General features: G+C 31.6%; 1 long non-coding RNA gene across 2 annotated transcripts in view; it reads left to right on the top strand.

Annotated features, from left to right (window-relative positions):
- LOC143237347 (uncharacterized) overlaps nt 1–13,627 on the top strand; it is a 367,273-nt gene extending 353,646 nt beyond the window's left edge. For both annotated transcript variants that reach the window (XR_013020024.1, XR_013020026.1), the window contains one exon: nt 13,575–13,627. This is a non-coding gene — a long non-coding RNA (uncharacterized LOC143237347). The remainder of the gene's footprint in view (nt 1–13,574) is intronic.
- The last annotated feature ends 224 nt before the right edge of the window (nt 13,628–13,851 follow it).

The following is a 13,851-nucleotide window of genomic DNA, read 5'->3' as shown; positions in this document are numbered from 1 at the left end:
TTTTGTTTGACGATTTACTTGCGATCTTGTTTGACAGAAGATTGCCGAATTTGTGACAACTAGGTCTTCAACTCGGGAAGAGGAGAAATTATAACTTTTATTATATCTTAAATATTCACAAGTAAATCTGTGCTTGGAAACTGAAGTGCTGAGATTGGAAAGTTATCGTGCTTTATTTTTTTATAGTACGCTCTTTCGGTTTTCTTTCTCGAATTATTTTCAGCGGATTTAATATGCACAATAAACGATGGAAGATTCACATGTCATTGTGTATATTTATCATAAGAAAAAAATACATTTACTGTTGTTCCTGAAGAAACCAATCTCTACTTGTTTGTGTGTCGAACTTTTTCTTCTCTCTTACAGTTCTTCACATATGTTCCGTGTGTAATGTCAGAGATTATTCTATCTTGAAAATATAATTCGATTATTACTTTTCTGTAATTTGTGCAGTAATTTTGTCGAGTACGTGAAACGCTAATTGTTCGAAAAATTATCACAATTCTTTTCTCTTGGTTCTTTTAAATTATTATGTAAAAAATAATTCGGTGTTCGGTCCGTTTAGTTTTTAAAAAATCAGCTTATTTCCTCCTTTCAACGTTTCCACAATTCTAAAGTACTTTCAAACTGTCGTAAATCGATTTAGGCCTACGTTAACACTCTAATCATGTTACTAGAATAAACAGGCGTTCGTGGGTCTTCTCCAAATTTTTCATGAATGTTATTTTGAAAGTGAGAAGATACGTGCAAATTTTCGGCATTGTGTTTTGCAGTTTTGTGTTTGTTTTGCATTTTTATTCAATTACATATAAGAGAAGTAACTTCTAATCCATCTGCGATAACGTTTCATAAACGAATTTTCATAACTACCTCCGAGGCCTGTTGACAATTATTTTGATATTTACTTCTAAGTTTACTTCAAGCACAGTGAAAGAATAAAAAACGTAGAACTCTATCTATATAAACCATTTTTTACAACATCAGTTTGTTTGTTTTGTCTAATAACAAAGCCACATCAGGCTATCTGCTCAGCCCACCGAGGGGAATCGAACCCCTGATTTTAGCGTTGTAAATCCGAAGACATACCGCTGTACTAGCGGATGGCTTTACAACATTAGCTGTTATTGTCTGAATGGATATGGCTTGTTTGTTTTTGGAATTTCGCAAAAAGCTACTCGAGGGCTATCTGTGATAGCCGTCCCTAATTTAGCAGTGTAAGACTAGAGGGAAGGCAGCTAGTCATCACCACCCACCGCCAACTCTTGGGCTACTCTTGTACCCCAAGAATATGGTACATATTCTTGTACCAACGAATAGTGGGATGGACCGTAACATTATAACACCCTCACGGCTGGGAGGGCGAGCATGTTTAGACCGTACATTATAACGCCCCCACGGCTGGGAGGGCGAGCATGTTTAGCGCGACGCAGGCGCGAACCCGCGACCCTCGGATTACGAGTCGCACGCCTTACGCGCTCAACCATGCCAGGCCTTGTGGATGTGGCAAAAGTGTCCTTGGAATACTATTATAATTCATTGTTCTAATACCTGAACATTTCTAAATGACTAAATAAATCATGCAATTATAATTAAAAATATACTATGTTTGAGATCATAAATATAGGTAAAGAAACAACAATGACTCGTTACGAAGTGTTCTGAACAATTCATGTGTGACTGAAGTGAGTATTTGTATCTCTATAGCACAATGGTAAATAATGTTATGTCGATTGAGAATTATAATGTAAGATAGGGCTACCTTCACTGGCCGTACATGATACAGCAGTGATTGAAGGAAGACAGATAGTCAACACTGCAACACGACGGTACTGATTACATCAGTAGACATGCTTCTATTGTGATGATACAGTGTATTGTAATCCAAGTAGCAGATAATTGAATATTGTTGTTATATGAATGTATTATTTTTTGTTGTAATTTTTGTCACGTATTGAAAATGATTGTATTAATACGGTATTGTAGATAAAGATTACATGCATTTTATTAATGTATAAAATTCGTTTGAATGTCTTCTGAATTCATTATTTAGCACGATTCTAAACAATGTAATTATACTTAATATAAAACCATTCATTTTGTATTATTATTTTATATACATATACTTGAATAAATAAGTGTGAAAAATAAAATATTCCCACAACTATTTCATGAAAGAAATTCATGTCTGTTTTCACGTTGCATTGTCTAAAATACTTAAAATAAAGTTATTATTTATGAGACAGTTTTCAAAGAACTAATAATAAACTTCAAGGAAAGTTTTCTAATCCAGTTAATCCGCTATTTGCGCCACAAATTTTATTACCTTAGTTAAGTTCGGAATACATACAAGGAATGTTTCCATTGGATACATTGGACACAAATGTGTCCATTTGTAAGGAATATAGGAATTGTTGGATTTATTTCCTGTTTACCATCCAAATCTTGGATATGGATCCACGTGAAGTTAAGATTAACATTATTTTAGAAATGGTGAAATACGTTATGTTAAAATGATTTAAAATGAACAACTGAGCAAGTCACATGACAACCACAAATGGAATTGAACGATGATAATGCATCATATCTAAATATTCAGTGTGTTTGTTTTATCGTGTGACATATATTTAAACACATTTCAAACCATCTCTAACATTAATTTAATGACACCTTAGTACCACCAGTCTTTAAACTTGAGTAAGTTATCTGTCCTGTTTCAACATGTCCACTGCCGATACGAAACAACCAACTGTTTCTCACCTAAACTGTTTGTATTTTAATGCCATTATTTGATTGGTTACGTTTATTCAGGGTAAATATGTAAATAAACAACATCAACACTTGATTGTTAGTTGACACAAATACAATTTTATGAAAGAAACCAATAACACATTCCTTTGTATCAAAGTTACTTAATATATCACTAATTAACATGGAATATGAAAAATTATAGCTATTAGAATATTGAATGCATAACTTTGGAGATTGTGAAAAAAAAAACACCAAATGTTTTCATTTATATTTCCTTAAAACTATAAAGAATGAATAAAACAATTTTTGTAATGCATTTTTATATTTACAACATCTTACTCGGTCGGTCTCTGGTATCCAAACTATCTATCTGTAAGAAGATGTTTGGTCAGTTTCTGATGACTAATCGACATTTAGAAATCTGACCTACTTGCGTAAGTGTATGGTATGTCATCCATTTTCTTTTATTTCTAATCTATCATGTTAACATTCACAACACACAAAAATACATTATAATAAAATTTCCCACACTTTGAGATACCGTTTATACTTACTGTTTTTCGAAGCACAAAATTATTGTTATTGGATAAGATTTGACGAATTAAAAGAAGAATTTATAATAAACTACTATAATCATGTGAATTATCAAACAAAAGCATCTAAACCTAAAGTATGCTGATACGTGTAGTGTTTAAATACTGCATTGAGTATCTGGTAAGTATTAAAGTTAGTTGGTTGTAGTCAGCATTGACGTATCGTTGTAACCGATGAGCCAGATATATAGTATTGGAATGTGTGAGAAATGACAATGCGATAGGTATATCTCTCATGTACACATTAACAGAACAGACTTCCGGGCCCGGCATGGCCAAGCGTGTTAAGGCGTGCGACTCGTAATCTGAGGGTCGCGGGTTCGCATCCCGGTCGCGCCAAACATGCCCGCCCTTTCAGCCGTGGGGACGTTATAATGTGACGGACAATGCCACTATTCGTTGGTATAAGAGTAGCCCAAGAGTTGGCGGTGGGTGGTGATGACTAGCTGCCTACCCTCTAGTCTTACACTGCAAAATTAGGGACGGCTAGCACAGATAGCCTTCGAGTAGCTTTGTGCGAAATTCCAAAAAACAAACAAACAAACAGACTTCAGTGGTTAATTATTGCAAATAATTGAATAATGTTTTTTTATAACCGTTTTATTTTATCATTTTTATTAATTATCAGCACTATAATAGTATCACGTATTAAGAAATGTTTGAAACTTCTATTATTACGTAATCACAAGTATTAATTATATGTATTTTAGTAATGTAGAAAAATTGTTTAAATCTCTTCTAGATTCACTGTTTAACACAATTCTAAAAAGCTAGTTAAACTTAATATTAACTAATTGTACTTATATTATTATTTTATCTAAATATGTTTGAACAGATAACTGTTTAATCAGGAAAATATCATTTTTCATATTATAATACATTTATTTATGTTTTCACAACATAACAGGAACTAGACATTTTTATATAAAATTTACACGTTTGTTCTAGAACGTCTTACATCTCTATAGTTATAATGAACAAGTCATCCTTTGGTTATTTATGACACTGTTTATTTTTGTTTATGCGTCAGAGAAACACTACACAACTATACCAGAACTAGATAGCTCTGAGTTTATCTAATATAGGATTTCTGAACAAGTTTTGTTTGTTTTTGAATTTCGCTCAAAGCTACACGAGGGCTATCTGCGCTAATCGTCCCTAATCTAGCAGTGTAAGACTAGAGAGAAGGCAGCTAGCTAGTCATCACCACCCAACCGTCAACTCTTGGGTTACTCTTTTACCAACGAATAGTGGGATTGACCGTCACATTATAACGTCCACACGGCGGGAAGGGCGAGCATGTTTGGTGCGACCGGGATTCGAACCCGCGACCCTTGGATTACGAATCGAACGCTTTAACACGCTTGGCCATACCGGGCCATTTCTGAACAAAATCTGTAACAACGTCGCTGTTATAATCCAGGTAAATCTATACATACGAAATTACAGAATATTTTCAAGTCAGTGTTTGACTAAGTATTACCAGGGTTGTTTTAGATATATTTCTCAAAATAGGTTCAAATTTTTCTCTTCTTTGAATAAGAGTTCTAATAATACTCAATTGGCTTATTGTTTGTAATGATAATTTTCAAGCATTGTTGAAAAATGTTCAGCAGTAAATGTTGTAGCAGTTAAATTAATGAAAATTGAAATGATATGCTTCCTAGCTTGACGTTTAAAACAAAATAATATATTACATTAGTACAATCAGTGATCTCGTTGGGTCTGCAGGAAATTTGTAGACCTCTTTGGTTAAACTGTGGGGTATAATTTCACACGGTGAAATTAGTACACATAGCCCATCATGAATATTCGTCCTGATACAACAATAAAAAATATAACATAATACTGTTTGTTTTCGTACCTGACGAATAGTGTGTATCATTACTATGTGCTACTTGTGATGCAACTTGAAACACAAAGGTTTGTCATCTGGTGAAATGAAAGTATACAAATGAAAATGTTGTTAATACATCTCGTGTCACAATAGATCGATAACTATAGTTCATGTAAATTCTTGACTGAGACTTATGAGAATAGGTCGTACAATAAATATATTGTTGTTGATGATAATTTGAAAGTGGATATTATCATAAGTGGAATTATGATGATTTTCTTTTTTTGCGGATGACAGTCTTTTACTATATATATTTAAACACAAGTTGCCTTCTGATAATATTGCTGTTTGTTATAATTTGTTACAACATACTGAAAGTAACTTTGACATGTACCTTGATACGAGTGGAGCGGAGCTTAAGTTGGTTTGGTCGTTTAGAATCTTTTTTAGATTTGTGTTTTTTATTAATACTATTTAAGAAATGTAAAATTTTGCAGTTTTGTTTTCCTGATCAAATTGGTGTTTAGTTTCAGTAAAGTCTAATGTAAATATTGAATATATTTTGTGTAATATTCGGATTCTAGAATATGAGAGGGCTGATATATAATATTGCTTAATATATTATAAGAATAATTTTTAGTCTGTCTTTACAAACATGTAGTTTTCTTGTAAAATTTATTCAGAAATAATCAATATAATTGGAAGAGTAATTACAACGATGAAAAGTTTTTCATCTTAAATATTCTGTCGTAAACCTATTAACTGTTGTAACAAGCCGAAATAGGTAGAGGTTTAAGAAAATTTCCTGTTTTAACCCTCTAACCATTGATGAAATATTCGGTGTCTAAGAACAGTATTCCACGAATCAACAGTAAAACTCAGGTAAGGCCATTTTACGTTTCCCTTAATATACGTTGTCAACCCTGTGGTGTAAACGTAAGTGTAAGTGTAACTGATATATATTTATATATGTAGACTTCTGGCCAAAATTTTAAGGCCAATAAACATAAAGGAAAAATATGCATTTTGTGTTGTTAGACTCATCCACTTATTTGAGAAGAGCTTCGAAAGATGAAAAAAAGAAAAGGGAAAATAAAAATAAAGGTATAACAAATACGTATTTCCTATTTTGTTGTTTTTTTCGTCAATTTCACGTGACCCAGAAATTCTTAATCTTAACCCACTAGCCTTTAGTTACATCCTACCCAAGTCAAAAAGTAAAAAAAAAGGGTTTCGTTATTTACTGTTTTAGATTGTTTCGAAAATCCAACTATACGAAATTATGGGTGTCGTTAAGGATTCTTAAAGATCAATACAGGTGTGTCACTGATCTGGTTATGGTATTATTAAAACACCCACTTTAACGAAATCATATTGAGGTGAAAATCGGACAAATTCGTTAAAAGTTAGTGCTTATAAATGTCACTGCAATTATGTAAATCAAAACATAGTAATTGAAAACTGTAACTGAATGGCATATCCAACCTGTAAAAAAGCACCTAACAATGATATAACTGAAACTATATAACTACCATGGAAAACAATAACTGCTAATGATCAACTGGATGTCATGAGCAGTAAGTAAATTAATTTTTGATATAACAACAACGTCAATAATGTTATAATTTAACATATTAACAATGTTCTTTTACTAATACTGTATTCAGCTTTTAAACAGGACAAAATATTTTAATGTAATGGAACATAAAAAGATCGCTTTCACAAAATAATTGACGTTCCTTTTACAACAGGATTTTGGGTTGTTTTGATTTTCTTTGGTGTCATTTATATACAAACACTAATACACACTGCTAACGATAGGTACAACACAGTAACACCACGGATACAGAAATCTATATGTCTAGTAATACGCGACGTCCGTGATTAATGCATCTCCACGTATTACACAGTTCTTTCGTAATGTCCACAGTGTTTGAAACACAGTCTGAGTAGAAATCTGACACTATGATGAAATTTCCTTTTCTTTCTTCCACTAACACTACATAACAAGCGACAGTCGTTAATATCAACATAATACTAACAGAATGAAGAATAAAGCTCTTCTCGCTGCTTTTATTTTTCTCGTCTGCCTAATTTGTTACAGTAGGTCACAGAGAAGCTCACAGCTCATTCATTTACTTTCTTGTGGTTAGTATAAAGCAACTTTGTGTTGTTCTAATGATGGTCTATGTTGATTAGATAGATTTCTAACCATACTTAAAATAAATTTTATCATATGTAAGAATGTATTCAGAAATGTTTCGAAAAGACAGTTCTCGTAAAAATTCTCAAGCTGAGTTTATGATTACAGAATGATACTTTTAGTGTTTTCAGTTCTGGTTGTTAATATACACGGAACTTTAAAGGTGTAAATTCCTTACTGTTTACACACTGTGCAGTTCTGTTATTAATATCCACGATGTTTTGACAGTTCACAATCCTTGTTAATAGCTGCTACGTTTATAGAGTAATAGCTCTGTTGCTAATATCAATGTTGTTTTTACAGTGCATAGTTCTGTTGTTAATATCTATGGTGGTTTACGATTTATAGTTCTTGTTAATAATAACCTATACTCCACAGTCACTTATAAATTATGGATTAGTCTAATGAAAAGTGGTGAACGATTATATTAGGATTTAGACCAGATAACAACCACCTTTCCTTCACAGTGTAGAGTTCTGTTGTTAATATCCATAGTGTTTTCTTAGTTCTTTTTCTAAGTAATTGATTGGTGTCATAAAACACTTTTAATCAATTCACTTGGAGTTAGCCTTCACTACAACCATCTTTATGGAGTCATCCAACCTGAATCTGTTTGTAAAAGGTTATTTTTGCTGCTATGATGAAGTTACAAACACCATTCAAAACGAATTAAATTACTACTATTTACTTGTAAAAAAAGCTGTATGATTTCTATATAAGCAAGAAGCACAGTTCGTTTACTAATACAAAATAAGTATATTTGTCAATACTATGAGAATAATAGATAGAGCAATCTAAAAGTAGAATAATATTTTATCTTTACCCAATTTCTGCTGTTACTGTACACACACAGAAGCATTAATACAATAAACTTGACCTCAGGACTTATTTCTACAACTCTTATTTTACCCAGTTCGATGAAATAGATTGTTAACTGCAATGCTAACGAAGACTATTGTCACGAACGTTTGAAACTTAATGATTTAATCCTACACAATTTATGATAAAAATCTCTTGACAAGTGTTCTCGGGTAATGCGTTATTAATTAATATAATAGAAAATAACAGCAAAAATGTTTACCAATGTGAGATTTCGGGTATCAGAAGGTGAATTTGAAAAAAGAACAAAATGAAACATTGAAAATATAGAAAAATGGAAACGCATGTATAATACTCATATCAGTTTGTTTGTTTCTTTTGGACTTTCCTCAAAGATACACGAGCTTTACCCTAGAGCAGGGGTTCTTAACCATGGGTCCCCGCACCCCTAGGGGGTGCGAAGATGATTCCCTCATGATTAGCTCTCAATGAACTCAATCTCTCTCTGCAAGGAAGGGGACTCAACATTGTGACTGCAAGCGCGAAATTGGCTGCATTCAAAGAAAAACTTGTCTTGTGGATAAAGCGTGTGAAGATGGGGAATTTGGCAAATTTCCCCTGCCTGGAAGAGACAGTCACAGAAAATTCTACCCTGCATCCAGACTTTGTTGCAAAAGTTGTTGAACATATGCAGATGCTGCGTACTTCATTTGAGGGTTACTTCTCGTGTGGAGAGCTGCAAACCTATGACAACTGGATCCTGAATCCTTTCATGCAGAATTTGGAAGATGTCAGCGGCATCAAGGAAGATCTCATCGACCTTAGACACAATCGTGAAATCCAAATGGAGTTCACCAATAGTCAGCTGGAACACTTCTGGGCTTCTCAGCTGGAAGCATACCCTGCATTAGCGAAGAAAGCTCTTGAAGTGCTGGTACCATTTGCAACAACTTACTTGTGTGAACAAGGATTTTCTTGTCTACTTCACATCCAAACAAAATGCAGAAATAGGCTGAATTCTGAACATGACATGCGAGTGGCACTCAGTACAAAGACGCCAAAATTTGATGCCATCATAGAGAAAAAACAGCAGCAACGAAGTTACTAAGTTTACTGTGCATTACAGGCTAAATAAAAAAATCATTAACAAAATTGAAATTAATTTTTCATTATGTACCCTGAATTTTTGTCTTGAAAAAAGGTATGCTGTATGTATGAAGATTAAAAAAATTTTTTTGATTACATCAACTTTGTATTTTTAGCTTTTTTATATTTAAGTTTCCAGGGGGTGCGAAAAATGAATACTGATTTGAAAGGGGTGCAAACACTGAAAAAGGTTAAGAACCACTGCCCTAGAGAAAAGGTATTCATCACTACCAGCTGACAACTCTGGTGCTACTATTTTAATGAAGAACAGTGTTATTTATCGTCGTATTATAACGCCCAACTGCTAGAAGGGCGAACATGATCGGTATGACGGGGATTCGAACCTGCCATTAAAAAAAAACTCTCATATAATAATATTTTTGTGAGAAATAATATTAATAATTCAACCAGTTTTTCAGAACAAAGAGAACAGAAATGTTACAAGAAACATCTGAATCTCTTATATTATTTGTTATACTAAATTACCTTTTTTGATAAAAAACATAGTTTTGACGTAATAATATAAAGACCTCTCCATCTCAGGTACCATTTTAGTAACCCTAAACGAAACCGTGTCCAACAATTCAATGTCTTTCATTAGGTGAGGAGCATAACACTCTGTATGTGACCTAACTAGTGACCTATACAATGAAATTATAATCTCTTTAGACTTTTATTCATTCAGTATTTCTGTTGAAAAAACCTAAAATCCTATTTTCTTTCCCACTGAGAACATCACACTGTTTGGATGGCTTATGATACTTACCAATCATTAGACCAAAATCCTTTCCTTTCATGACACTTTTAACATTGTTTCCATCCAAATAATACTTATAATTAAAACTATAATAATTCAAATATATTATCTTGCATTTATCACAATTAAAACCCATCTATGATTTATTTGACCAATTCACTAAATAATCTAAATCCTTTTATAAATCAGTAACACCCTCTTCACACCCAATAACATTCAACACATTTATATCATGTGTAAATTTACATCCTTTGTCTGTGTCTTTAATGTTAATGAAAAAGGGCAATGATCCTAAGACTGAGTCCCGAAGTATATCACTTGGATGAAAACAACCCTTTGCTTTCTTCCATCTTTCCACTCTTCAATACAATTCCATAATTTATATGCCGCTTTTTTTGAGAAAAGTTTCTTCACAAGCCTTCAACGTGGCACTTTGTCAAATGCTTTCTGTACATCCAGAGAAGCCAAATCAACACATTTACCCTAATATAAGTATGCTGTGTAAAATTCAAACATGGTAGTCTACCTATTTAAATCATGTCTTACAACATCAACTGTAAGGGTGTGAACGGCAATGGTTATGACGATAGCGTGCTTGGAATATTATTATCACTCATTCATCTAATATACGAAAAATTTTAAAGGGCTAAATAAAGAGTGTGTATGTGTTTTCTTTTAACAAAGCCACGTCAGGCTATCTGCTGAGCCCACCGAGGGAAATAGAAGCCCTGATTTTTCGTTAAAAATCCGAAGACATACTGCTGTACTATTGGGAAGCACTAAATAAAGAACGCAATGTTTAAAAATAATAGGCTTAGCACTAATACTTTGTAAAAAAAGTGTAATTAAATTTTTTTATAATGTTTCAGATCAGTATGCTACTAAAGAAACTATAATGAAGCGTTAAGAATTTTTCCTGAACAATTCGTCTGTTACTGAAGTGAGTATTACATTACTATTTGTATTTGTTTAACACGATGGTAATGAATGTTATTTCGACTGAGAATTATAATTTTAGAGATGTGTTAGACACGCGTAAAATTCGTCGTTTAGGTAAGTTTCTTATGACTTTTGAGCGAAGCTACACAATGGCTACCCTCGCTGCGCGTTCTTTATACAGCAGTGACAGATTATATTTATACTGTATCATGCATGTTCTGATAATATTTGTATTATATCATACACGTGGTGATGATATTTGTACAATATTGTACATTTAGTTACTATCGCAGTACTTTATACAGTAGCTTCTGTTGTGATAATTCTAATGTATTCTTTATTTCTCATACATTTTTGCACGTATTAAGAAAGATTGTATTAATACGGTGATAATGACAATTATTATACGTAATTTCTTAATGTATAAAACTGCTTTAAATATTTTCTGAATTCATAATTTCGCACGATCCTAAAGTGGTAATTATCCTTAACATAAAACAATTAGTTCTGTATTAGTATCTTATTCAGACATGGTTGAGTAAAAAAATGTGAAAATAGATTATTTTCAGAACTATTTTATCAAAGAAATATATGTTTATTTTTCATATTATACGACATTTTGTTCTTGGAAAATATCAATTATATTACATTTTTTTCACGTTTGTTGCAAATCTCTTACAACTCAATAACTGTAACAATAAGTCATCTTTTGTCGTTAGTGACACTGTTTATTTCTGTTTATACATCAGAGAAAAATTACAGAACTATGCCAGAACCAGACTGCCCTGAGTTTATCAAATGTAGAATTTCTGAACAAATTCTGTAACAACCAAGCTACCAGATTCCAGGTAAATCTACTCATAAGAATTTACAGAATATTTTTAAGACCATGTTTACCCAAACATTACCAGTTTGTTTTAAGAATATTTTTCAAAATAATTTCAAACTCTTACTTTTCTGAATAAGCGTTCTAGTAATACACTGTTTGTTTATTTCCCACAGTAGTTTTCAAGCATTGTTCAAAAATTTTTTAAAAGGAAATATGATAGTACCTTTGGATGAATAGCCCATTATGAATGTTTGCGCTAATAAAACAACAACAAAGATAATACGATAGTACCGTTTGTTCCGTTTGTGGTTTGTTTAAGTACAAAGTGTTTCTTGTTTCGCGAGTTGTTCGATAAATTTTTTTTTTTAGAATTCTAACTTTAAAAACGTACTGGTATAGTTTAAACTCGAATTCACTCACTTTTATAACATTTTATTCCCAAGGAATATTGAAGGCTATTCAACGTTAAAAGTAATTCAGAATTTTGTTTTGCAAAAGTAGATCGTACAATGATTTTTTGTTACTGATTATAGTGTAGAAGTGAATATTAACACAAATAAACTTATGATAAAGATGTTTAATGTAACCGTTTAAATAAAATACAACAAATTTTACCCTTCTTCTTGAATTTTATTTCAGTTTCATATTTGTTTAGAGAAAGATTCGGTAAGTGTTGTAATTTATTTTTATGTTACTTAAAGCAGTAAAGACGTGTAAACAGAAAAATTCATAATAATATTTCATAATCTATGGTTGTAAAAATGGATTAATGATTTAACTCTGTTTACATATGAATATTGTTTCTAATTCAGTTTTATATATCAGGTTTAAACTTCGTGCTCAGTGTAAAAGTGCAATTGTTTCAGTAATATGTCAAACGTATTTTTGTATCACGTAAATTATATAAATCAATTGAATTTTAAACGCAAAATGAATAGTTTCTAGAAAATGTAATTTCATTTTTTATCCAGCACACTGATAGAAGTTTTGTTCCAACTCTATACTTCGTAAGTTTATTTTATTATATATATTATTACTATGAATTACGTTAAGTAAAACAAAATGTTACTTAATTGCAACCGAAAACAAGCCGAAACAAAAAAAATATGGTGCTATTATTAACTATTAACTCTGAACTATAATAAGCATATCAAAATAAATCACATAATCAGGATAGTTATTATATTTTGTTATTATTTTTTGTACTAAATATAACTAATTAATCTATAAAATTTATTGGAACAATTTTTTATACAAAATTAAACTTTATCAATTTTATTTCGTTCTGTCTTACAGCTTTGCCTCTGTAAAATTTAACATATTAATATATATAATCGTTTTTAATAATGCCTACACTTCACATCACAATGTATATGTAAGTGTTTATGATTGTTATTTTTGTTTCTACAAGTGATTTAAATTTGTTTTAACAAATATTTATTATTTGTTGAATACAGAACTGTTTAAAGCAGAATCACTTTATTTTGGTTTCGAGATTGATGGAAAGAAACAATTGTATAATTCAGATTTAATAATTGTATTGTTGTTTATTTTATGGTTAATAAAAGTTCTGAAGTTTACTATAGTAAAACTGAAAATGCTCTTCATAAACAAAGTGCAAATAATTACTTATTTCATTTAAATTGAAGTACAGTGGGTCGGCGACTAATTGGAGATCTTTTATTCCATCTATGTATTTCCAGGGTTGGAGATATCAATGACACAGTTCTTCTTTCACGAAGAAAACAAAGAAAAAAACTTCGAAGTCTTTGTCAACTTTTAATGTCTTCTGTTCTAATTAGTAAAAAATGAACCAAGAAATATCAATCTTTTTTTTCTTTCTATATTATTAATCAGATGTTGTTTTTCTTACATTTTGTTTATCTCTTTAATTATCCAATAAATTATGTTAGCATCTTAAATGTTCTCATTTTCTGTGTGCCTTGTTTAACTGACAGAGTGGAAATATAAAACCCTTTG

The sequence above is a fragment of the Tachypleus tridentatus genome, chromosome 13 (genome assembly GCF_004210375.1).
Source record: "Tachypleus tridentatus isolate NWPU-2018 chromosome 13, ASM421037v1, whole genome shotgun sequence".
NCBI classification, from domain to species: domain Eukaryota; kingdom Metazoa; phylum Arthropoda; class Merostomata; order Xiphosura; family Limulidae; genus Tachypleus; species Tachypleus tridentatus.
Note: the sequence above shows the minus strand (reverse complement) of the source record. Positions and strands in the feature narration are given on the sequence as shown.